Source organism: Lichenostomus cassidix, chromosome 1 (genome assembly GCF_008360975.1).
Source record: "Lichenostomus cassidix isolate B80296 chromosome 1, HeHo_3.0, whole genome shotgun sequence".
NCBI lineage: Eukaryota > Metazoa > Chordata > Aves > Passeriformes > Meliphagidae > Lichenostomus > Lichenostomus cassidix.
This window is the reverse complement of record NC_139479.1, coordinates 102,370,418-102,391,503: the sequence shown is the minus strand read 5'-3', so window position 1 is coordinate 102,391,503 and position 21,086 is coordinate 102,370,418. Positions and strand designations below refer to the sequence as shown.

At 34.8% G+C, this 21,086-nt stretch overlaps 1 protein-coding gene across 1 annotated transcript in view; it reads left to right on the top strand.

The window, feature by feature from the left end:
* NCAM2 (neural cell adhesion molecule 2) overlaps positions 1-21,086 on the top strand; it is a 271,538-nt gene that overhangs the window by 202,319 nt on the left and 48,133 nt on the right. The gene's annotated exons all lie outside the window — the stretch shown is intronic.

Genomic DNA, 21,086 nt, shown 5'->3' with positions numbered 1-21,086 from the left:
CTTTCTTTGTCTTAGTCCAGTAGCTGTATCTTTATATTAGTGCAGACCTCTCTACACCACTTAGAAATATTCCTGCAATTTTGTATAAGCCAACTGTTACCTTTTAGTTTTAAAAATGTTTACAATTATTGTCCATTTTTCACGTCCAGCCAAAAGCTAGCTTTTGAAGCAATACATTTCAAAGAGAGTACAAATGAGATTGCTTTTGAGAAGGTGCATTATGTAAGCAGCTAAATGAATAATTTTAAGTAAGCTGTTACGTAATATTTAATCCTGGGCATTAATTACTGACTTTGACCTACTTAAAAAACTTACTACATACCTGTTAATATTCATGATATCTGGTTCAAAAGCATATCTATAATGTTTGTTCAACAAACATTCCTCAAACAGACAAGACTTCTTTAGGCCCCTGATTTGTTGGGGAGTTTATAGAGAGTAATGCTAAGCCTTGCGTCCAAATTTACCTTTTGGTACTTTTGGTGCAAGTTAAGGCTGCTCCACCAGTCTTCTGATTAATACTGCAGGAGGTCAATGGCTTTTCAGCTATCAGCAGTCACAGGAGACAAAAATGTAGCAAATAGTGTAGCAAATCTGATGTGTTATCTCTTTCCCTTTCCTATCCTCATCCTCCTATAATCCTCATACAAAAGTTCTGAACTAAACAGAACATGTTCAAAATTACAGAATTATTTCAAAGAAACATACAATTAACATGTAGTTAACATGTATTCAAAAAAACAGGTTATGTCTCTTTATCTTTTGTTTTTCTTAGCAATTTTCTTAGCCATTTATACACACAGTAACTGTGTCTATACATGTAATTAAGTAAATCTTTAGAACTTTCATTTTATTCCAGTATAGCTTGAATTTCTTTCAATACTAGGAGACCTGAAGAAATCATTGATTTTCTTTTATTTGCAGAGTAGGCACATAAGGATATTGGCATACTTTCTTTTCATGCAGTGTTTCAAACCAAATTTGAGACTTTTATTCTCATAGCTACCTCCTTCAATGAATTTACAATATTTTTTCTGGTATGAATTATATCAAATACTAAAACTTGAAGTGACCAGTCTGTGTAGTAAAATGCAAGGCATTCAAATGAGTTCAAACCCAGTGACTACAGTGCCAGTTAGTCAATCACAGAGATGCTTAATTTCATTGCAATGCCAGAACAAAAAAAAAGTCTCCAGTGTTAAGTTTGCAGAACAATGTATTCACCTCACTCCCCATAAAACTGTCTTTCCTATTATTTCTGTTGATGTGATGTTTATTAAAATACTAATTGATTACACTAGGAAAGATGTGTAATTCAACAGACCCTTGTTATGAGATCTGACTGGAGCTGCCTTCTTCAAAAATTCACACTTTCCTTTTGAAACATTCCTTCAGCATTGTGTGGTTTTAGGTTGTTGTTCATTTTGGAGATTTCTGTACAATATTAATTGATCTTGGAATCATTTTTGTCCAAGACTAGTGAGAGTTCTATGGTAATCTATTCTAAAACTGGAGTAGAGTGACAGGTACAAATACCTGCAGTTCTTATACAGATGTTACCAATATGAAGTAGATTGTGGGTATTGAGGATCTCTGCTGCCATTCCTACTAATATTAAATATTTCTGCATCAAAAAGTTGTACTACTTCCTGCATACTGTCATATTATATTCCCATATCTCCGTTTATACAGTTTATTCTCCTTTTTCACTTGGACGATTTCAGGGGGTGTACCATTTTGCAAGCATGTGTTTTCCTCTTCATTTCATTTTCCCTTGACTGAAAGGTTCCCTTGTATGCTGAAAGGTTTTTTCTTGAGAAAACAAAACAGTTAACATGATTTTGGACATATTAAAGATACCTCTTAATAGCATGTATTAGCAAAAATTACTCCAAGTGATGACAAAAACTAGTATACATGAGAACAACCTGAAAAGCCATCTCAGTCTACGAAGAGTCATGTTGTAAACACATAAATATTGAAAGGATGGTGGAAAATATTAAAAATTAATACTACATTCATAATTAATTCATTATGTTTTCTGAAATCTCTACTGATATACCCCTGTATAGAAAGCCTGAGATTGTATATTCTATATGTCTCTGAATTCCTCTCTGAACTATTTTAGAAATCAAAAACTACTTCAGATGGTCAAATATTTACTAGAAAGAAGACATCTTGTTTTCATAAATCTTGTTGAAGCTACATTATGTAGTTTTATAGGGAAATCAAAAGTGTCCTGGTTGCATTTATCACAAGTCCCTGCAGATATTCTATAATAAGGTGAAAACTTGTTCTGTTTGTGGAGTACTATAGGGCTGAACCAGAAAACCAAAACATGGTACTAAAACACAGACAGAACAATCCAGAGCAGAAAAAGTTTTTTCAAGTGGAGGTGTCAAAAACCAAAATTAATGTCCTTTTTTAAAAATGAAATGTTGCTAAATATAACTGGAATCTTGCTGGAATATTGAGCCTTTGCTTTTTTCCTGAGCATTCAGAGGGTTTTAGCAATTTTTCTAGAACATCTGTTTAAACTTCTCTCTATTTATATTTTAGCCTACTTGCAGTGACATGTTAAGATAACCTTGAGATTTTCTCTCCAAAATCCCTATTTTCTATTCCTGAAAGATTTTTCAAAGAAGCTTTTATTAATGTGAAGGTGTTTCTATTTTTTTTTCCAGCTTTTTGAGAAATTTAGGATACTTTAAAGTCTTTTAAATGATAAGAACAAATAAATGTTTTTGAGACAGTTTCTGATTGTGTCAGAATAGCTAAGAACAGCTTTCCTACCATGCCTCAACATCATCTCAGCTGAGTGAGTAGGATGTTTAGAATGCAGTAATTTTTCTGTATTCCAATTTGTATTTAGATCATCATAATTTCCACACTCAGTCAATATTCCTTAATGGAAACAAAACCACTTTTTCCTTCTTTTTACATTTTAGGGACATTTATGGCTAAGATTCAGCTATAAAGACTGTTTACACAGTGACAGAGTGCTGCTTGCACATCTTAAGTGGTGGTGCATACATAATGCATTGGTCATGATTTTTTCCCAGCAGTAAGTGGTAAAATATTCTGAAATTTTACAGGGTGGTTATTTATCAGTCTGATTCAACTCACAAGTGGTAAAACTGCAGACCTTTCTTGCCACAATGTACAAAATGTGTAAATTGCAAAAACATCTTTCAAGGCAAAAAGGCAGAAAAACCTACATTCAGGAGGAAGTTGTGCCTGGAAGACTGTAAGAATTCCAATACAGAGGTTTTCAAGGCTAAACTGAATCTTCTGCTCCCTCCCTATGGTGACCTAAAGGAATAGTGTAGTTGTCTTCACACAGTAACAAAGAATAGCCATAAAGTGATAAACTTAATGAAAAATGCATTTTTAAATGAAACAAACATCATGGAAATGTGGCTACAGAAGCAAGTTTATAAATAAAGCATTAATAAACGATTATGAGGTGTTCAGAAAACTTTTTGAGAATAATTCATCCTAAGGCTAGCAAGTCATTACTTTTTATCTGATTATGATCATTAGCTATGTATAAAACCTTTTACAAGTAAGATTATAATTGTTTTATTTACATGAAAACCACAATAGATGCTTATCAAAGTTGTTAGATATTCTTCTGTAATAAATCATCCAGTACATACAAATAAGTTTAATCAGGACAATTAAGCAGCATGAAGTGGATTCTATGCAAATCCAGTCTGCAATTCTCTTTATTTGCTGTTTTCTTCAAAGAATCCCTCTAAAGGTGACTTTTGACCCAGACTTTACTAGTTTGAGCTGTTTTCAGGTAAGTAGAAAATTCTGGTCCTGGAGCTGTAACCAGGAATATCTATTTCCCTATTCTCTCCCCCTTGTCTTTTATAATGAAGAAGATTTCATTTCAAATATGTGCTGATTGCACCTATTGAAGGAGAGCACAGAAAGTGAAGCAATCATTCTGATACACCAATTTCAGTCTGTTAAGTGATTTAAAGTCATAATCAACACTCTCGTAGCTCACCAAGAGACCAGGGAGCAAATGGCAGAGAGATTTTTCTGCACTTGCTAGGTGCTCCTCTGAATATGAAAATTGTTTTGTTGCAGACTACCAGTGAATCCAACATTACAGTGGGGTTCCCTGTGGACTGGAGTCCCAAGGGGAGGTAGGTGTGCAGGGAAAAGTCCCTTCAGGGCCCACACATTTATGATTCTGTCAGAAGTGAAAAGAAACCCACTAATCTTGAGGTAGCAGAAATGCAGATAATATAAGGAAGATTAATTCTCCAAGGAGAGCTTGTGCCCTTTCACCCTGACTGCTGGTAAATCCCTGAGTGTGGGAAGGTGCCCATCCACTATCAGCAACTGGATAACCATGGGTGAAGAGCATTTGCTAGGCTTTCTTCTAAAAGCACAAAGAAAACAGGGACACAAAGTGTAAGATACATGTCCTGGAAAAAAAATTGTCTTGACACGATTCTCTGTGCAATTTTATTTTTAAAGCAAGACATTGACTGATCTGTTTCTGTGTAAGCAACAAAGACTTCATTAGAAAAAGACTTTTTTTTTTTTTTCCATTTCAAGCAATATTGACTCTTCCAAGGAAGAAACAGGATAGAATCTCTGACATTCAGTTCTTCACATTCCTTCAGTCCCTCAGAAAGCACCACTGATATAACTCTAATAGAGAAGCCATCAAGGTCTTATTTTGTCTTAATAGTATTATAGACATTAGTAATTCTTGTTCACAGGCAGCAAATAATGTGTTGGTAAAGAATTAGCTTTTACACAAATCTAAACCACTGTGGAAGTGGGCTTGAAACCTGAAACAGATGCAATCTTTGAAAACATTTGAATGTCTCCAACAGGAATACAAAACACATTATTTCCTTTTTTCTTCAGTTTACAGGTAGACAGACAGAGATACATGTCAGTGGATCCTTTTTATTTTTTTCAGAGCATTTAATATTTGAGTGAAATACCAAGGAAATCCAGTCTGAATTTCTAGTGCTACTCAATTTCCTGGTGAAGGAACAACATGAGGAATACAGTAAACACAGTCCCATATTCAGGTTACTGTGGAAATTCACAGATGGAATATGTGGATGGCTGGCACTCTCTTAGAGAAGAGAGATATATTTTGAGGATTTATATAGTCAATGCATACACACATGCACCACCTTTCTTCCTCTAAACCGCTTGTATTTGGAAATTCTCAGATTTAAGATCAATTTTATTTCCTATTTTAAACTATTGGTTTTTGTGATTTTTTTAGGCAAAAATTTAAATTAATGCATTTTTTAATTCTTAAAATTCAATTATTAGTATCTTATATAAAACCTCAATAAATATGGAAGACTTCTTAAAGCAAGTCTACTAATTTATTCAGTTTAGCAACATTTGAGAAAGGTTCTGTGTTTCATGAGTTTCTAGAGAAGTTGCTAATGTATTGATGCCTAAATAATTTAGAATTTCTTATATTGGTAACAATTTGTAGCATGAAATGACTGGATATTAAAACCCAGAAATGTGTTGTGTCATGTATTTTCCTGAAAAATAAAAACTCAAACAACAACAGAAAAACCCCCAAACCAACCAAACAAGAAGACCCCTAAACAGTCCAAACCAAAGCAAGCAACCAACCAACCCAAAAATCCCACAAACCCAAGTCTCTGGACGTTTCTGGCATCTCCAGCTGTTGGGTTTTTTCAGGAGATATTCTGTTGAGTTTCAACTCTTTTAGTGAAATTGTCCCTGGAATTATCACTTAGCATTTATAGGACACTAACATAAAATAATTTCGACAACAGACAAATTATACAAGCTAAAGTTATGTGAGATGCATTTTTGAATCTATTTACATATGAATTCCAGTGCTCAGGAATGTTTTCTCTTTTTGATATTAGAGATTCTTCTTTGGATGGCAGAAGCTTTAAAAATAATGTTCCAAGTACAATATTATTAAATTGTAGAAGTGTTACTTGTAAATATATTTCATGCAGTGATATCAGAATATACCAAGGATACTTTATCAACATGTTTATATTTCTTTACTGAATATTTTAGTAAAGGAGAAAATAATTTTCAAAGCCTTATGATAGCATAATCAGACTATGTGCAAGAAGAAATGAAATATGATTGTTCTTACAATTTTCCATTATAATGAAAAATGAATGAAGGAAAAATATTTCTATCTAAGAAATGTTGAAATCTTTATTCTTTCTAGAAAATAAAAAAAAACCAAATCTTAACATGTGGACAACAAGTTGCATTACATTACTTGTCTGAAATATAAACATAGCATAAGGAAAATATATAAGCTTGTACAGCATCTTACCCGTATGTGAATTGAAGAAAAATAAATGTAATACTTCAATTTCAGCTAATAAGCCCTTATCCAGTTTCAAGTACTAATGCAAGTATTTGCTTTCAACATAACTTTAGTTTTTTCTCTCTGGATTTAACAACTTATAGCTCAAATCTGAAATATGTAATTCTTTGTAATTTCACATTCAAATCTCAGCAGGTTCAGTTTATTTCCTTTTTCATCTATGTACACTAAATTTCATGTATTTAATGAAATTCTAGAATAATTTACCTTCCTAAAATCCTAAAGGTCCCAAAACAAACCTTGTCATCATCAGCTCCAAATCCTTCAGGTTGCAGCAGGGCCAAAGTTCAAGTTTTCCTAGGGTTTTGTCTTGAGTTCTAAACGTCTCTATGAATGGAAATTCCATATTTAGCAGTTTGCTTGTGAAATTAGTGGCTTTTTTAAACCAGGTCATGTCTGTACTATTTTATTCACATGCATTTAACTGGGTTTTTTAAAGCACATTATGGAAGATAAAGGGTTTTCTGTTACCCAGGATATGTTCTTAAACTGCTGGGCTGTGTGGTGTGGCTGGTACTGCTGCTCTTTTTATTACACAGGTCTTTGAAGTTAGAGGAATGACATGTACATTCTAGTGTTAATGGGGTAACCAAAACTTGAAGTTCTCTACCTCTGTGTTGTGCTATTCAGTTTTGAGTTGGCTACACCAGTGAGAAAGTGTACATGAGGCAGGCAACTCTTATTATAAAAGTAAAAGTTTATAGTATCAACAAAATATAAATCAGTAAATTTAAAATAAGGTAATTCCATTTTCTCTTTTACTTTTTAATACATAGATATATATAAATATTTAACGTTCCAAATAGTAAAATGGTCGATTTTGGGGTGCTTTTTCTTTGAAAGGAGCTGTTTTTTGGGGGGGTTGTTGTTGACATGGTCTGTGAAGTTCAGGTTTTTGTGTAAAACTACTAACCTTTGTGTTCTGTCCTCAAGCAAGACATTTTGATGGACATCATATGAACAGACATTCTTTAAGACTTTAGAATTTTATCGAAATCATAGAATTAGAAGCTGGTTTTGGTTGGAAGGGACCATAAATCTCATCTTGTTCCAATCCCCTGCCATGGGCAAGGACACCTTCCACTAGACCAGGTTGCTCCAACTCCCATCCAGCCTGGCCTTGAACACTTCCAGGGATGGGGCAGCCACAGCTTCTCTGGGCAGCCTCTTCCAAGGCTTCACCACCTTCCCCAGGAAGAATTTCTGCATAGATTTCCCCTGAGATTTCAGAAACACCATTATGAAAAAAGTTATTTTTTCTTATTATAAAATACGGCAATTACTGTCTCTTGTTATTGAAATTGAGAGGAAATCTAATAGATAGATCAGTTAGAATTCTCATTAATTACCTCCTAGGTTGTAGGTTTTGTATTTCTTTTGTACCAAAGCATGAAAATATGTACCCCACTGATTGCTAAAACAGTTTCTCAGTGTAATAATACTTCACCATTAAACTGGGATGACTTTCAAATAGATTCCTGAGAGGTATGAACTGCATGTAATGCAATAACATTCTTAATGAGTGTAATGATTAAGTAGAATGTATCTGTATAATTTGTAGATCAAACAGAAATAACTGGAGAATAGCTTGGTAGGCTAAGTCAGCACTCAAAATTACTTTAATAGTTGAAAAACTTCAAGGCAGAATTCATTAATTTCTACTACAAGCTGCAAAAGCAGAAGGAAAAATGCATTCATCAGCCTGTTCCAGAGGTAAAATGCATCTTGAGACATTTAATTCCTTGGCATATCTGTCATATTTGACTCACTGTGACATGAACTGTGATCACATTCAGTTGAAGAAAAGCAGTTACTATTGCTGAGGAGTGTTCATGCCTTTCTGGAATACTGTGTATGTACTCCACAAATTGAAAAATACCTGAAGTGTCAGAGCTTTTCTATCTGTTAAATGATGGCATAAGTCATTCAGAAAACATTTCTGGACTGTGAATTGAGCTTTAGAATCTGATTCTTCATTTATCAGACTGCTAGACAAGCAGTTTAAGAAGAGCAAAAACATGGTGAGGAAGCCCTATAAAACTAGACCCCAAAAATATATTGTTGCTTTATACCCAACTTTTTTATTATGACATATGGATTGTCACATTGTCATATTGACTGAAATTAGTGATTTTATTTCAGAAATTGTCCTTTTTCAATAGCCAATAATTGGTAATATCGTCAAAAAATTCATGGATTGTTCATCTTATCAGCTAATATACTGACAATACTATCATCTAAACTATTTTTTTTCAAAATAAACAGAATATTAACATGATTCAAAATTAGTTTTCTCAATTTAAAAACAGATTTGAAATTAAAAGAATTCAGGAATTGCATATATATATATCTATGTATATATATATATATATGTATGTATACACACATACATAAATTATTAAGCTGTAGTGTTGTATGACCTGATACAAATAATATGAATAAAAAGTGCTTAATTTTTTTTTTAAAATGTAAATTCGTGGGATTAAATGGCATGATGTAATTTGCCAATAAAATTTGCTATGACAAGTTGTCATTAAACAAAAAAGTGGAAGAATAGATGCAATTTTATAAGCAATATAGGCTACAATTAAATGTTAGGAAAAAGACCCCTTTTATCCAATTTAATTTGTATGTACACCTGCATGTAAAAAAGTTATTCAACCCTTTAATTCTGTCTCTATACTAATTTCCAGGGTAATCTTTGCTGTAAAACTCTCTTGTGGATGAAAATGTTGAACTGTAAATAAATGTCTAAAACTAAATTACATGGATGGATTATAGAGACTGGAAAGTGAGAAGTGTAAAGGGAAAACTATGTTTAAATATTTCAGGTTTTTATACAGACCTGAAACATCAGGAGAATGAGATGTACTTTTCACATTTAAAGGTGAACAAAATGTCATGAGAAGTGAAGAGAATCCAGACAATTTAATGCACGGCATGAGTTCATAACTAAAAGAAACTGAGTGTTATGCAGATATAACCACTAAAATATCTGAGCTTACTCTTTTTTCCCAATAGCTTGTAATTCTGTGTTTGTAATTGCAGTTAGTCAACCAGTCATTGCAAAACTCATTGCAAAATGTGATTTACGGTTTTCTCAAGACAAAGACTTGAAAATCTGTAGGAATAAATGGAAGACACTTTGACTGCAAGAAGTATGTAGTAAATATTTTAATAAGCAATTAAAGGGAGAATCAGTCATTCCAAATGTATTTCACCTGATGCTGTTGTGATAACTCCGGGCTATTTCTTATTTAGACCTTTCAGGCTTTTCATAACCACACACTCTCAAGTAAATTTATGGTGAACATGTCATCTGATGTAAGAGTCTTGCTGATGTGGCTTGTAAAGGTAAATCTTGCTAAATAGAGAGTGATGCAGTGCACTGTTGCATATGAATAACCGAAAAATGAGTCACATGGTGCAGCCGCAAATTTTGCCTTTCAAGTGTGTATTGTATTCACCCACATTTATTGTACATTGCTTGTCTACTTAAAAAAAGATAAAGTACATTTAAAGAATATTTATGTGTATATAAACTTCTGCTGCACTTTGTAATACAAAACAGAAAAGCGCTTCTGGATGACAGAGTACTCTTTAAGTGTTTTCAAGGTCATTGAATGACAGAGTAGTTATGAATAGAGCTCTCCTTCTATATACAAGAATGAGCAACAGAACAATAGCATGACCTGATTTGTATTACATTTCACAATATCTTTAAATTAATCTCCTTTTATGACCTTTTTTCTTTATCCCCATTTCTTTCTTCATTGGTAAGATGTAAAGTGTAGTATACAGGAGTAGGATGGGGATGAGGAAGAAAGTTATCAAGGAAAATTATCTTTGCATGTAAGAAGCAAAAGAGCAGTTATTGAAGTTACCATTCATGTCAGCCTTGAGGTCTTTCCTTTTACACAGTAAAAACCATGGTTTTCCATGTTAGGAAAAACACATTTGGGAGCATGAAAATGACCTCTATGGAGATAGCAAAAATCAGGAGCTGCTTTATACTTATTTCAAGTGGCAGTGGTTAGGTTTCTGCCAGCTCCTGAGCTGGGTAACAGAGCAAGTAGACTTTCTTTTCCTCACATTTTGCATGCTCCAGAGTTGAAAATTGCATGGCTTAGGGGAGTGAAAAATAGAACTCCTGTGCCAGAACCTGCTCCTTAGGCAGCTGCAGCAACATCCATGAGAAAAGCCATATTGATTTTATATATTCTGTTTATTACTCTTAGGAAGCGGAATTAGAGTGAAATTGAAAATGTTGGAATTTTAAATAGCAGTCTTAATTGAGATCCAAGGCTTGCTAACATGTATAGATTTGTCTGTGAAAAATTCTCTGCTTCTCTGAGTGTAGTATTAAAAACATTCATTCCTCTGTGCTCTCAGGTATTCCTTTGGCTTACCGTTAAGAATTTTTGAATTCTCAATGTCTGTTTTGATGCACTGTAAGAGTACTGGTATGTTTGTAGTAATGACTAAAGAGCAATAAATTTTCTTAGGTATTTGGGTCCATCTGGTCAAAAAAGGCAGTGTCTAATTTGTATAAAATAAGAGAGTTAAGTTTTGTTACATCATAAGAGAACTAGTGAATTGCATTTTCTTACACAAAACATCTTAAATATGTTTTGAAGTCTCACAGGTAAAAGAAAGTTGTAGCTCTGCAGAATTTTGCTGACAATAGGAAGAAGGTGCAGTTGTTAAAAGTCATTATTGTCTTAGACTTTGAAGGCATTTCAGCCACAACATTCAGCCACAACCCCTGCAGTGCTACTGGCTGGGGACAGAGTGGTTGGAAAACTACCCAGAGGAAAAGGTCCTGAGGGTGCTGGTCACAGCTGAACATGAGCCAGCTGTGCCCAGGTGGCCAAGAAGGCCAATGGCACCTGGCCTGTATCAGCAACAGTGTGGCCAGCAGGACCAGGGCAGGGATTGTCCCCCTGTGCTGGACACTGCTGAGGCCACAGCTCAAATCCTGTGTTCAGTTTTGAGCTCCTCACTTCAAGAAGGACATTGAGGGGCTGGAGTGTGTCCAGAGAAGGGCAGTGGAGCTGGGGAAGGGTCTGGAGCACAAGTGTGGTGAGGAGCAGCTGAGGGAGCTGGAGATGTTTGTTCTGGAGAAAAGGAGGCTTGGGGATGAATTTATCACGCTGTTCAACTCCCTGAAAGGAGGTTTTTACCAGGTGGGCGTCAGTGTCTTCTCCCAGGCAATTAGTGACAAAGCAAGGGGACACAGTCTTAAGCTGCAGCAGCGGAAGTTCAGGCTAAACATTAGGAAGAATTTTTTTCATGGTTAGTGTTCTTAAACATTGAAACATTGCCCAGGGAGTGGTGGTGGAGCCACCATGCCTGGAGGTGTTCAAAGAACAACCAGATGTAGCAGTTGACAAAGCTGTAATCAGTCAGAGCTTGGACTCAATCTCAGGGGCCTTTTCACCCTGAAGTGATTCTGTGATTAAAAGAGAATATCTTTGGCCCAATAATCAGTTAGTAGTTTAGGATAAGTTGGTAGTTTCGATCTGAGTTTCACCCTGATATATTAAAAGCACTCACCAGCATCTTCAGATGGCACACTATGTGGATTTATTGCATCATGATCTAGTGTATACACATTCAATATAATGTATTCCAGGTGCACTATGGGAACTAGCGTGGGCCTCATGCTTAGAAGATACAGCTTTTGTCTGCTGTGAATTCAGGTGAAGCCTACTTCACCTTTTTCTCGGGATCTCTCAGTAATAAAGAATTCATGGATAGAGTTTTGAATGTAGGAGACCGTTTTTAGCTCCAGCTTTGTGTTGCAAATTTCAAATGTGGTGTAAGTCAAAACAGGAGCTCCATTGTAGGAACAACAAAAAAGAAAAGGACAGGAAAAACAGACCTACAAGTAATTCTTTCTGCCCTACAAGAAAGAGTAAGAGATTCTAGTTTCTGCCATATATGAGATAGATTGGGATAGGATATAGTTTGGTTTATACAATGGAGGAATGAGAAAAAGTGATATAGCTGCAGCAAAAATAGAAGAAAGAAAGGTATATATTCATAACTGATCCAGCCTGCCCCTAAAAGTGTACTCCCTTCTTCAATAATCCAGGTTAGATTCCAAACTTCAACGTGAAATACATAATAGTCTACAATCTAACAATGAACACGTTCTTTGTAATCTCCAAATAAATGTTCTTATTTTATTTTCTGGGTTGTCTCCCGGCAATCATTATTTTTAGCCTTGAAGGGGTGTTCAAAAAGCGAAAAACAATAGGATAAATTACACAGTGTAACTTATCTTCATAAGCCCATTAATTGCTCTTCTGCATTGAGATTACAACAGTTACTCCTTTACTACATTTTGTAGTATTGTGTGTTCACCCAATAAAGTATTACTTACTCGAAAGTCTAAATTCTTCTCTATTTCTGTGTTCATATTGCCAATGGAAGTTTCGGTGTATCCAATGTCCTAGAAATTTTTCTTACAGGATAATTTTAGAACTAATGTCTACAGAAAGTATATTTGATTAATGGAAAGGTTTAACTTAATCAGATTTTATATGGAGCAGTGTAATTTGTACTACTAAAATTGCAGCAATTATAGTGACATAAATATTTAACAATGAACCCTGCTGAGAACTTGAGTCATATATTAGAAAATATTTTGAACAATACTTTCTTTTCACATGATGGAGGGAATATCTGGTAGAAATCCAAATCCCCATTGATTTCACTGTATTCATTTATTGTTTCATTAAACTTTTTAGTGTAGTCCTTTTCAAATGTCTGGCTGCTTCTCCAAGCAAAATTTTTGCATTAATAGTTTTATAGCAGAGGGCAAAATGGAGCTCAATGAACCAAGACAGTATTCCCCTTTAATTTATAGAATCAGAAAATTTGGTTGTAAGGAATATCTGGTATTTATCTGGTCTAATCTCCTTCTTAAAGTAAGACTTTTGTCAGTCCTAGATCAGGTCGGGAGTGGTTTTGTCTAAGTAAGTCTCAAGTTGCAGGGATGAGAATTATTCTAATACCTGGTCTGAAAATGCCAGGGAAAAAAAAATTGTTTTTTCTAAAGATTGTGCCAAAGTTTACCATTCTCCATGAGATAGAGTTTTTATTGACTAAATTAATCCTTCCAAATTTTATGATAGGAAGCTTTTAGCCATCACTGAACATTTTTAAAATTATTACAAAATAAGTTGCAGCACTTTAAAACACTGACAATGCTATGCACCCACACACACAGAGAATTATAAAAGTATTTCTTTAAAGCTTGTTCTAAAGCACTTATTTATTGAATAAATAAAATGAAAGGCTAATGAGTACTGGGAGGAGACCTGACATTTTAAAGGTTAGGTTATTCAAAGAGCATTTTTTTTCAAATATGCATTTAAATTTTGTGATTTTAAAGCTCAGTACGTATTTCCATTTTAAACTGCTGAATAGTGTAAAGAGTTGGTTCATTCAGGATGCTATTGTTTAGTGCAACAAGATCTTACAGGGAACATCAGTTGTTTCAAGGACTCTCTCTCCCAAACTTTAAATATAGTGGTACTTAGGAAATTTTTAATTGTCCATTCTTTCTCCTCTCTTTTTCCCCTTCCATTTCCTTCTCTCTTATCTGTTTCCTATTCCTTGACTTCCATTTCCCTTTTCCTTTAATATGTACAAGTGCCTTTTATGAAAGTTGACTGCATTACCAAAGATCTGATACTAAGCTGTTGGCTTGGTCATCATAAAGTTAGTATAGGAAATATTTAACTAAAAACTTGGAGAAAGGGGTAGTAAAAGGAGTGTGTGTTTGATATATAAATTCCATTTGAATGGTGATGGGAAACAAAATCTATCAAAGCTACATCCTAGTTGCACAGGATTGTTGATAGGATGCTAATCAGTACAAGTGGCAGGATTTGTTCATGAAATATTCTATTTTATTGTCAAATTAGTATAACAGAAAAATATGAAGAAGATATGAATATTGTCTATTTTATCATTGAGAGTACAAATATTTTTAGGACACCTATAGCCTAAAAATATTATATGAGGAGTTTTTTTGACACTGCATAGAGGTTTTATTTTATATGCAGTTCATGAAATTGTGTTTCTGTTCAGAATAAGGTTGTGGAAAGTTTACTGATGCCATGATCTCAATAGATTGCTAATAGACTGCTTTTGTTCCAGGAATGTTTTCCTCAACTTTTTTTTTTCTCCTAGTGTAATCTGCTGTTATTCTGATTAAATTTAACTAGTTGAACTAAGGGTGCTTTTTGAATGAATGAACTTCTAAAGAAATTCTATTCATTGTTATACCTGAAGTTTGTTAAATGACAAACCCCATCTTCCAGATTCATTATAAACTATGTTGTCAATCCACACATTTGCTCTTTTCTAGGCCACTTTAGTTTACATTCCTGTGTGATTTATTTTCATTAATTTGTAGTACTGTGCATTTTGCAACTATAATTGTCCCATAGATTACTTAATCTTTTCTTATTAGATTTATTTCAGTGGACATAGGGCTCGAAGAAAATCCCTGAATGGGGATGCTATTTTTTGTTGAATTTGTATAGTGATATCTCAAAATCCAGCCCAATAAAATTAAAAATCAAATACATGGAGGAAAGGAGCATAACATGGTAATTGTGTTTTAGTGTGTTTTATATTAATGTTAATAAAAGAAATTAAAGCCATTTTTGCCAAATGCATTTTTATGTCAGCTACTGAAAAGCATTTTGTAAAGAAATTATTCATGTTAGTGAACATTAGATTATATTAATTATACCTGTTCTACTACACTGTATATCTTTATTCATAGCTTATTATTTGTATTCACAGTTAAATAAACCACTAAAACTTTTATTCCAAAATAATGCAATAATTATACATTATAGTGCAAAGAATTATGAAAATTCCTGGCACAGAACAATTTTATCTGATTATTGAAATGGTTGCATTTGTTTCTGGTGTTTTATGAATTACTTAAAGATTGATATTGTCTCCAATTTATGCCAATGATTTCACTGACAGTGGGATTTGCTATCATTGTTTTTTTCATATAATGTGCAACTTGAAATATTTTCATTATTAAAGTTCATTTATTTGTGTTAGCTGAATTTTGACATTTATTGCCAGATGCTTGAATCAGTATTTATGAAATTAATTGTTATTTGGGCAAGGCAGACAGATGGAACTGAGACAGCCTGGCTGTTTCTGCATATGAATTAACATTTTGTCTATTGTGTAGCAAAACCCTTTTTTATTTTTTCCTCTGTATTTCTCCCCCATGGCAATTTCTAACTTCATTCTGTCAATATTTCTGTGAGCTAACTGTGAGGCTCAGCTAGAAAAAAAGAGGTTTTATACTCTTCCTCCTACTGTGCAAATGCATAGAATAAACAAAAGAGTTGTTGCTCATCCCAGGCAGACAGAGATTTTGGGCAAAGTTCCTCATATTCTGTAACAATTACAAGAGTCTCAGACATTTGTAAAGAACCTTAATACTTTTACTGCCTTAAGTTGCTCACTGCTGTCTTCCCATGACTTTTTCTCCTGCCCCTAAAAGACCATAAGTCACCATCACAAAGAGAAACCTGTTTAAGCATTGTAGAAATTCTAATTTTTTTTCCTCTGAAAGAGATTCAAGTATTTCCACGGAACTCCATTTTTCCTTGAGAGTAGTAAAATAATGAGTAGTAGGTGCAGCAAAGTGCTATTAAATCAAAACACTCCACTTATTAACATGCACTGTATTGTCTGCATTAATCCTCTGTAGTAGTATAGATTCAGATTAAAGGGAAAGAAATAAGAAAAAAAAATCCAAGCCATCGTCAAATTTGTAATGCTTCTTTGACAGAAATTTCACTCTGCAACTGCAATCTCAGATATATAGGAGTGAAGATGTTATTTCAGCAACAATGTCTCAGCTACTTTGTTTCAAAATAAATTTATATCCTGCTTCAGTTAGATGTGACATCCTCAAGGGATTGAATTTGGAACTGGAATAACGTTGTTCCAGGCAGCAGATACGTCTCCAATGAGCACTGTAACAATGTGATATTTCTGTTAATTAACCTTATATAAGATCCACTTTAGAATTAATGTAGGGTAACTGTACTGTTAGTTCCCCTAACCTTCTTTTCCTTGGTGATGGTTTATGTAATATATCACAGTCCTTAGAAGGTTTCCAAAGTAGATTACTTGGGTTAAAAGACAATTTAATATGCGAGACATTTTCTCTCTCATTCTACTGTAACAAAGTAATATTAGCAAACTACCCTGGACTAGAGAAGCAGCTGGGGAATTTTGTTTTGGTTTTACTGACTTGGATTTATGGTACAATTTATTTCACAGAAAATCTTGTGTTAGATGTTCTTTTCCCATGGTTCATTTTGACAGCAGTTAAAATTCTGTGACCATAAAAGGAACTTTTCCTGCTGAAATGCTTACATACTGTTTTAAATAATATGAAGTTCTGCCTTTTTTTCTATCTAATATATTTCTGTGGGGTTTTTTTCCTGTACTGTGTTATTTTTTTAATGTATTAGATTTGGTTGCAAAGAATCTGTATGACAAAAAGACGGACTTTATATTTAATGTTGCTTAAACTTTACCAATATGTTCGCATAATAGGTTAAGCTTTTTTATTCAGTAAGGTTTAATTCTTTTCTGTTGCTTTGTTTCTTTTTAAATTGGGGTTGACAGAATTAAAAAAACAAACAAAAAAACAATATTCCTGGTACCTTGTCAAAAAATACTTATAATTTTGTATTATAGCATATTAAACCAAAACTAATATAACTGGTCAATTCTTGTGCCATGATCTCCTCCAAGGGTACCTTGGGACTCAAAGCCTCACTTATAAATGGATAACACTAAGCTCTGAGCTGTTGTGCATCATGTTAATTTATTAATTAATGAACTTAAATTAGATAATTTATTTAATTTGCAGAGTTCACAAGAGAATGTTCTGCTTTTCCTGCTTTGGTGTATTCCTTCCAAATCTACTCCTCAATCTAACCATGTGATTAATACCAGCAAAATCAATATACAGAATTGAATTCTTCAGCTAAAGCATGCAGATACTGTGATTAGAAAGACAATATCTACAGATATGAGAGCTAGAAGAAACTGGAAAATTTCAAATGATTCTCTGAAAGAAAGCAACTTCACTTTCAGCATATCTGGAACTTGATATCCACAACAAATATGTCAATGGTATAATGCACACATGCAGTATGCCATGGACTGGTATTTTCACATTTATACACTGAAAACAAAAGTACCATATCACTTTCAGAATAACTTTTTAAATTTTTCAGCTTATTACTTCAGTGATCATTGTAAGCTGTAATCGAAATATCTGTTGTGGCCAGGTCTAGTTTTCTATCAGAAAGATTTCATTAGTACATGGAAAGATGAATAAGCCGATTTTATACTTAAATAACAGTTATGCACATTGAAAAAAACTAATTTATGAAGTATTTTTTTCCACTCTCCACATATTCTAAAACATGAGAAACTCCTGGCAAGCTGTGAAGTTTTCTGTTTTCTTGCATTAATATTCAGCCCTGCACTTTTGTCATATTCTGTTTGACACCTTCTTAATCTTACTTAATTATTCCAAGTATTCTTTTACAATTGGACTATGTAAAGTATTCTAATCCAGAATGGTTCTTTTCTTTGTTTTTCAGAAGGCCATATTTATAATTTTTTCTACATCTGTGTGTCCACATCACACCATCACTGATACTAAGTGGGTCCAGTTTTTGAGTACATACTATGCTAACAGATATAGCTGGGTTAATCCCAGGAATGTAATCGCAAAACTCATCGTATCTAGATACATAGTGCTGTTCTGGGGATTGTAAAGTATACACTGATTCTTTAAATACTGCATATATAAGTAATTTTACTCATTTCTGTAGGTCCCAGGAGTTGCTCAAGTGTTTAGAGAATTGGATACTTAGGTTTCACATAGTTAACGTATTTGCGATTTCTTAAGTGTAGACTCAGTCATGCTTTTATGTTGTTTAAATTTTAAAAACATTTACAGTAGTACTAATTTTTAGTATGCCCTAAGGTTCATTTTCAGTGAAATTATTCATCCTTGGAAAGTAATCATGGCTGAAAGGCAAGTCAAACACTCCTATTGCTTAGTTAAGTTTTAAATTTCATCTTAACAGAACTTAATGTTATATCTCCAAATTCTCTTCTTATTCTCATGATGGTACATTATTTTTTCATGACATGATTATACTTTAGACTTTAATATTTTTAAATCTCACTAAATGATAAAGCTAAAATGTGCTGGAAGACATACAATTCTACTGCTTTCTTTCCAAGAAAACAGTTATGTTTCAATGGCAAATTCACACAAAATGCCCATAATAGAGTGTGAAATGTAGAAATTACTTTTTTTCCAAATTCATTTAAATCTCTTTAGCTTCACATTTAATGGAAACTCTGACTGCTGCAGAAACTAAAGAAATAGAAATTCTAATAAATCAGGACTGAAAAGAATAACAAAGAGTTATAATGAAAAAATTAGTCTTCCTAGTGACTGTGAAAGATACTACTGTCTCTTCTTTAAGACATTACATTTCTACATCCACTTGTAAAACATTATGGCCCCTGATTTGCTGGGCAAGACAAATGCTGTTGTGCTCCTAGTCAAGTCCATCTAATTTCCATCCATTCCCCAGTATGAATCTGACATATGGAGAGCTCATCACAGAGCTGGCACACAGCAAGCAGGCAATTGCTGGAGAGACAATAAAAGGAATCTTTCCTCTAAAGGCAGGGAAATGCTCCAAGATCTCTGCGTGGATCAACACTACCAAGTGCATATTCAATATTGCTTTTAGTAAATACAGTAAATTATACTATTTATAATGCATTCCCATAAAGGTTCCCTGAGTCCAACATTATTTTCCTGGATTTTACCTTTAGATTAGCTATTTGTAGTAGTTCTTTTTGACAAGCTTTTCCCCTGTTTCCCCTGTTTTCCCCCTGCCTTCAGATGGCATCTTTAGGTAGAATTGTAGAGCTAGGTTGTGTGAATGATTGCTGTCAGGAATTCGGTCTTGATTTCTGAAATCATGTTCTAAGTTCACACCCCTTTGCTTCCCAAGTCACATTCTGTTGGGTTTTTTTCCTGTCATAATTTAATATGTATTTCTATACACTTCCTATTAAATATGTACAAACCTGCCTAATTCTCTTTTAGGTCCTCAAATCTCTTCCTTTGATCATTGTGGGCACCTCTCATTTTAGGTCTTGAATACATTGTCAAACTGGCAGACAATAGCCCTAGAAAGTCACTGTTAATGTGCATGTAGCTGCATTTTGAAGTGTAGATCAAGAACAGTTGATAATGCCCTCCATGAAGGAAAAATGGCAAATTATGAACTGTATGAAGGTGGCTGGAACACGAGTTTTGTGCCAGTTACCAGCTAGGAGGATGGAAAATTCCATCATTTTTTTGCCAGATTCATGTCTCCAATGTTTGATGGGTTGACCCTGGCTGGATACAACTTGACCACCACAGCTGCTCTATCACTCACCTCTGCAACTGGACAGGGAAGAGAACATGTAACCAAAAAAGGCTCATGAGTGGAGAGAAGAACAGGGAGAGGTCACTCATAAATTATCATCATGGGCAAAACAGACTCGAGGAAATTAAGTGAATATATTATCAGTCAAAATCAGAGAAGGATAATGAGAAGTAAAACAAATCTTATTAACACCTTCACCCCTCTTCTCCCTGCTTCCCAGCTTCACCTTCTCCCTCACAGGAAGATGGGGAATGGAGATAATGGTCAGTTTGTCACATGTTTTTCCTGCTGCTTCTCACGGAGAGGAGTCTTTCCTCTCCTTCAGTGCGGGGTCTCTCCCATGGGAAACAGTTCTCCATGAACTACACCAATGTGAGTCCATCCCATGGGCAACAGTTCTCTATTAATTTCTCCAGCATGGGTCACTCTTCCTCAGGGTTCAGTCCTTCAAGGATAGGCTTCTCCAGCATGGCTCCCCCACAGGGTCACAAGTCCTACCAGGAAACCTGCTCCAGCATAGGCTCCTGGAATGGGTCTGCGGGGCCCTGCCAGGAACCTGTTCCAGCAAGGGCTTTCCATGGGATCAAAGCCTTTTAAGCATCCATCTGCTCTGGTGTGTGACTCTTCCATGGATGGAAGTTGATCTCTGCGCCACTGTGGTCCCCCATGGGCTGCAGGGGCACAGCTGCCTCTCCATGGGCTGCACCATGGGCTTCAGGGGAATCTCAGCTCTGGCTCCCAGAGTACCTCCTTCCCCTCCTTCTCCACTGACCTTTGTGTCTGCAGAACTCTTCTTGTCACATGTTCTCATCATGGTATTTGACCACAAATACATCTGCACCATAATGTTTTCCTTCTTAACATGTTATCACAGAGGTGCTACCATCACTAATGTGCTCAGACTTGGCCAGCAGCAGGTCCATCCTGGAGCCGGCTGGGATTGGCGCTCTTGGACATGCGAGAAGCTTCTGGCAGCTTCTCACAGAAGCCACCCCTGTAGCCCCCCTCTACCAAACCCTGGGCATGCAAACCCAATGTACTGTGCTCACAATCTGAACAGAAAATACCGATCTCCATCAAGGTCCTTGATTGTTGCCTATGGCTTCTCTGACACTGACTTCAATTTTCCTCCAGAAGTGTGCTCAGTCACAACAGTG